This window comes from Temnothorax nylanderi, unplaced genomic scaffold (genome assembly GCF_030848795.1).
Source record: "Temnothorax nylanderi isolate EJ_2023f unplaced genomic scaffold, tnyl_v1.0 TNYL_tig0164_pilon, whole genome shotgun sequence".
NCBI classification, from domain to species: domain Eukaryota; kingdom Metazoa; phylum Arthropoda; class Insecta; order Hymenoptera; family Formicidae; genus Temnothorax; species Temnothorax nylanderi.
Window position 1 is genome coordinate 383198 of NW_027249226.1, and position 6505 is coordinate 389702.

A 6505-nucleotide genomic window follows, 5' to 3' on the forward strand; every position below is an offset into this window, starting at 1 on the left:
AATCTCTTGAAGATTAGAAGCATGATTTCTCCATGCGCTTCTGCTATTTCTTAAAATATATAATATAAAATATATAATATAATATAAAATCCATTTTATTGTAAAAAACAATAAACATTTTCTGATCTGTCATCAGTCCGCGATAATAATAGGCTAATAAAAATAAAAAGCAGTTAACATTGCATAATTAACCTGAAATTTTTCAGTCACTTGTGCCTTGTTACTTTTCTTATTTACATGTATAATGAAAAATTTCCTCTTGAAAAGTTTGCATGAGAATACTTTATACAATTAGATGGAATCTCAATTTGAAAATTATTCTTTTGGGAAATGGATCGAAAATATATATACGGTAAATAAAGAATTTTAGATTAATCTCTGAAAGCAAATTTAATTTATTACAAACCATTAGTCGTACTTCAAACGTTTATTAGTCCATTATTGTCGCAAACAATTTTATTAAGTCATTAATGACGTACAACATAAACATATATTTAATAGATAATAATTAATAAACCTCTATGTTATAGTTAAATTTTACAGATTGAAATATTGTATTATTGTAAAATAATAAATTACTTTACTACTACTGATTTCGACATCAATCATTAAGCACATCCTCTTTTATGATCTATGTTTCTCAGTAACTAATTAATTATTATGTTATAATTATAATAATTATTTATTATTTCTTAAAACACTCTCCAATACGTTTATATATGACGATGCATAAAACTAGTTTGCAAGTAACGCAGTGATAATCATCACGTCTCGATACAGAACAAAAAGTATATGAGAGAATTTCAGTGAACGCTTAATGACAGCACAGAATAGTTACGTATAATTATGACTAATGATGACGACGAGAATGATGCGCAATATCTAATCTTCGAAGATAGCAGACCGACTTCGATCTGCTCAAAGATCCGAATATCATAATATAATACAAAGACCGCTTCAAGATTCTTCTTGACAAATGGTTTAATTATAACTAAAAAAACTTTTTTTAATAATATAAATTTATAAATCTATGTATACTTTTAAAAATTAAGAGCGAGAGAAAGAATAAAAAGATGAAAAATGTAAAGAAAAATATACAGACACTTTGTAGAAAATAATTTTTAAATCTCTTTCTTCTATATATCACCTGAAATAAGTAGTATAAGATTAAAAAATAAAGAAAGTTTCCGTTAAATCGAATAACAAACTTCATTTCTTAAAATTAAAATTATGCTTTTATTTAGATAGAATATTTCAAAACACATTTCAGAAATTTATTATAAAGAAACTCTTTTCTTTCAATCGCGCACTTATAACTCGGAAATTATTATCGTTGCTTCAACATTTTTATTCAATAACTTTTAAACGTCTATAAAGAATATTTTAGTTTCATAAAAGCAAGCTATAGCAATCAAAAATAGAAATATATTTTCTAATGCTCGTTGCCAAATTTAAAGTTAAAAACAGCGAGTTTACATCTCTGACAATCAGATTCGCTAAAATTGGATTTGGCTCACGCAGCTATATAGCTCCCCGCCAACTACGCAAATATTATTTCAAAATGTATTAACTTCATTGAGTCCGACAAAAATCTAACTAGAAATGTGCATATTATTATAATTATTTAAAAAATAGTATTAGTAAGCATATTACACGGAAAAAAAGAAGTAATAAAATATGGACAACATCTTTTTTTGCTGCGAGAGCTATATTTTTGCTCTAAAAGGTTTTGCTACTATTGCTAAAAATATAGCTCTTGCGGTAAAAAAAATGTTAGTTGTCCATATTTTATGACTTGCTACGGTAGCTAATTTTTTTCCGTGTATAATATTTGTACTTGATATAATACGTATTATTGTTATATTATGCAAATTAAACTTTTAACGATCTTAACTCTATCAAATATTTTGATGCAATTCTTTTATAATTCTTTTATCTTTTAAAATGTTTAACTGTATGCAGAAGAAAATACAATATGTGTCAAAGATTGCAAATGCAATATCTATTATTTCGAATCAATGCCATTCAATAGCTAAAGAAAGATTAATCAATTCTGTGAAGAATGGTGATCAATTCTTTCTTAGCTGTTGAAAAAAACGAGTGATGCGTGCATGCGATAATTTCTTCAGTATACCGTTTTGTTTACATGCCAAGATACAGCTGTTAAATTTGCGATAAATGACTCATCATTAACAGAAAAGTGTGATAAAACAACACCGTGAAAACAAAAATATTATAAATTTTATATAAAAATATTGCAAATTTTCTTTCGCTTATATGGTTTGCAATAGATTTAAAGGTATTTATGCATAAAAGGGGCCTCCTCTCCGATTTCAATGACCTTGATATATGTTGTCAAGGTCATGACCCCGAGTGACCTTCAGAAGGTTTTAGCCGTCGGTCGTTATTCGTTAAAAAGTTATTTAACAAAAAAAAGTTTGGAAAATATAGCAGCTATTTTGAGTATTGGAAGGCATAAATGACTAATATATATGTCGAAATAGTTCACGCATACACTTTCCACGTGAAACGAGGTGCCACATGGGTTTGTGGCGTGCTTTACAAGCTCGTTTATATATATATATACATACTAGCTTCTGACCTTGATTATTTACATTCTATAGTATTCGGTCTATTTGGCGTGTTTATGCTTATATTATATCAGTCATCTTTTGTCAATCGTTGTTGCAAGACTGGTACGGATCCTATAGTGGCAGTAGTTACCGACATTTCTTTATTACAAGAAATCTTTGAATTGGCTTTACAGAATTGCAAGTTCTTGTACTTGAATTAAAGTACGCACAAAAATCTACGGCGCTACACACGATTTCATATCGGGAACGAAAAAAAATTAAAAATTTTACTAATTTGGGCACATACAGCTGTCATTTGAGGACAATAACAAAAATACTGCAGTTTATATATATATATATATAATGACACCTCAGCGCCCTAGGACAAACGTGTAGGAACAATATTGTGTAAATAGAACTAACCCAGGTAGAAATTTTGTCTGGAAACAATCAGGGCCCCATATATTTTTTGAAAAATATTGCTGGGACCCAGGTAGACAATCTAGCTAGGGCCTGTGTAAAGTTTGGGACGCCTAAATCGTATAGGCCCTATTATTGAATCCAGGTCGGCCCAAGATTGCGCCCAGAATTTGTTCAAAAAAATTATCTGGAATCTAGCTGGGACCTATAATTTTCCTAGATATTTGCTTGGTTTGTACCATAATTATTTTTATAATCCAGTCTGGCCCAGGCTTGAATCTAAAATTTTTCCCTGGAATCCCGGCTGGGCCAATATTTTATTTGAAGGATTTTCGAAGGATGTTTTAATAATAATTTTACTCGTTTATCCCAAAAAAGAAAATATTTTTATTTATCGTCGGCAAAACAAAATAAATTGTCATATTAAAATTAAACACACTTTATATTAACAGACTTAATTATCTATTATATAGCTTAGCCTACAAATTTTAAAAATACAACTTTACTCTAGGTTTTGTACTTTGTTCCTCTTTGCGCGATGTCCGTCCCAGTCTTTCGCGTTTGTTAAGCAGTAACCAATACCATTCAGAATTTCCTTTTCCGTCAGTGGCTGATTATTTTCGTTAAAGGCGCCAGACTATTATGAGAGGTTGCTGTTATACTGCACTATAGTACTGTAATTCCATGTACTTTTACGTCACTACGCATGATCATGTGCGTCTACATCATGTTGGTATAACAGACATTCTAACTACGCAACAGTCAATTTTAGTACTTAATAATGTTTTTCCTAAATTTGAGAGCGACAGTTTTAACTTACAGATTTATGTTTTACGCACCAAAATATACAAAATTGTGAAGTTTCAGCCAATCGGTAAGAAAGCCCCTCTCCTTCATAATTACCTTAAAAAATAATTATGTTAATGTTATATATAATATTCCCAAACGATAATTTAATTATAATTATATTACATAATCTTAAATCTTACCTTGTTAAAAACTTCATTACCAAAGAGTTCGCCATACTAAAAAGTAAAGTTTTATTGTAACAGAATTCAAAAAGTTAGTATCTAAATAGAAAGAATCGTGTATGCGCTCAATCACGAGAAAATCCATTATCCACAAGTCTTCAAATATCTGCAGAAAAAATCCTCTGATGACTGACGAATATAAAAATTCGAGGTAAAGTTTGCATTAAAAATATAAACTGGTTTGTCCACCACTTCCAAAAACTTTGCTATTATAATTTTTATTATGATAGATATATTTAGATTAAATATTAATTAATCCTTTTAAAGTCTAATCTTTTTTGTGTGTGAGAAGAACATATTTAATTTAATTATTTTTTAAAATGTTAGAGATTGCTGAATACAAACGTAAAATTTACCAACATTTATTTTGTTGTTATTGCTTTCGTGAATAATTAATATTTCCAGACACTAAGATATAAAATCAACGTCTATCATAAATAATATAATGGACTCGATTCAATTAATATTATAACTTGCCTACAATACGAATTGCGCTACAGATCACTTTCTCATTCTCTTCAACTTTTACAAGACAGCAATTTACAAAACATTTACAAGACGGCATATGCATACGTGTGTGATTTTGGATGCACCTTCTAATATATAATATTATATAATATATTGTTGATCACACACACACACACATACATACACACACACTATCTGTCACGTACTACGTTTACGCAAACGTTACTTCTGTAGTAACTTATACGATAATTCCTCCACGTAAACGAGTGGATTATTGTAAGTTACCACAGAAGTAACGCTCGCGTAAACATAGTAAACGGTCAAGACTATCACTACATATCTCCGACCCATCGACATATAGTATGGACTGCGCACAGGTATAGAAAAATATGACCGGCGACTCACACCGGTGGAAGAAAAGAGATAGCGACTGGTAGAGGTCAAGCTGTCCTTTTCTATCCAGTGCGTACAGACAAAGAGTTAACGAGGTAGAGGTCAACTCTACCGGACACTTTTTGAAGGCTTTCATATAGAGATCGCGTAGTCCATACTATATGTCGATGCTCCGACCCGCTGATATTTTGCCTCTTGTGACACCCACATCCTAATTTCGTAGCACTTCGATCCTTGCGTGACGCGACCGAAATTGGGAATTAAACGATCGTACTTAGTAGTATTTAACGATGAGAGACCACGGTGTTACGCGCGAACGCGATATGTATTTCTAGGTTATATAACTGACTGACAGCGCGCTGTCCGTGCAAACGCACTAAGCGACGAGCGCGCACGTACGCGTATATGCTGTCTCTTTTCAGTGTAGCAACACTGTCATGGAGGGGACCCGGGGGGACGCTCGAGATGTTCTTAAATGCCATCTATCGAGGCAAAAGCAACCGTACGTACGGCGACGACGACGACGACGACGACGACGTTTAATTCTTAATTGTAAAATTTACCATTTCAGACTTTGCATCGTCTCCGCTCGTAGGGCACGTAGCGGAAAAATAAAAACACTTATTATATAAATCGACCCCAAGTTATCGATCACACCAAGCCTACTTATTCCTAGCCTACTTAGAACTTGATCCGTTTACTCGTTATTGAGATCTCAAAATCTCGGGTACTCGCAACTCGTGCGTTCGCGTAAATGAGTCACGGTGCGTCTCGCTCCGCGCGTACTTGGCGCGAAACACTACCGTGTCTCTTGATATTATAGTACATAAATTTTATCTTGGGAAAAACTAGGTAAATTTCAGGATTATATTCTGGACCTATTAGGGTATTTAAAGCTAGATTATCCAATCCAGGCCCCATAGTTTCATATCTAATTTGGGAAAAACCTGTCAGTGGCAATCTAGGACCCATGTAGATTTTCCCGACTATTCTTTGTCTCGGTAAAGTCAAGGTAAATTTCTAGGGTGTATTCTGGACCTAGATGGATATTACAAACTGGATTTTTCTACACAGGCCCTGTATTCAATCTCGGCAAATCGAGGCAGATTTCCACCTGGGAAGATTCAACGCCTAGAAAAAAAGATTTTCTTTAATGAAGGTTTATTAAGCAAAAGCACATTCAGGTTGATAGGATAAGCAGTATTGCGTGTAGCGAGAGATGGCGCAGCAATCGAACAAGGACAGATGCCTCTCGTTAGACAAGGACAGATATAGATATATAACATAGAAAACAGGTTTAGAAATGTTGACATTACCGACGTCGAGGAAGTTCGGCCTCCACTATAGGCACTAACCTACATAGGTTAGTTGACGCGCTTTAAACACTTAAATACAAAATATCTGCTTTAATAAAAATCACAACTTCAAAATAATACATTCAATTTTAATTCCACGAAGTTCGACGAAATCGGTGAGGAGTCCACTATTCTTCAGATTTACCTAATGTTTCATTATGTATATATATATAAACGAGCTTGTAAAGCGCGCCACGAACCCATGTGGCACCTCGTTTCGCGTGGGAAGTGTATGCGTGAACTATTTCGACATATAGCCCAGTCA

General features: G+C 32.9%; 1 long non-coding RNA gene across 1 annotated transcript; it reads right to left on the reverse strand.

The window, feature by feature from the left end:
- Window positions 1-2591: 2591 nt before the first annotated feature.
- LOC139777823 (uncharacterized) lies at window positions 2592-6214 on the reverse strand. Its single transcript, XR_011719439.1, has 3 exons — window positions 5094-6214; window positions 3983-4018; window positions 2592-3896 (listed from the first exon to the last, which is right to left on the reverse strand). It is a non-coding gene; the product is annotated as an uncharacterized lncRNA (long non-coding RNA).
- Window positions 6215-6505: the final 291 nt, after the last annotated feature.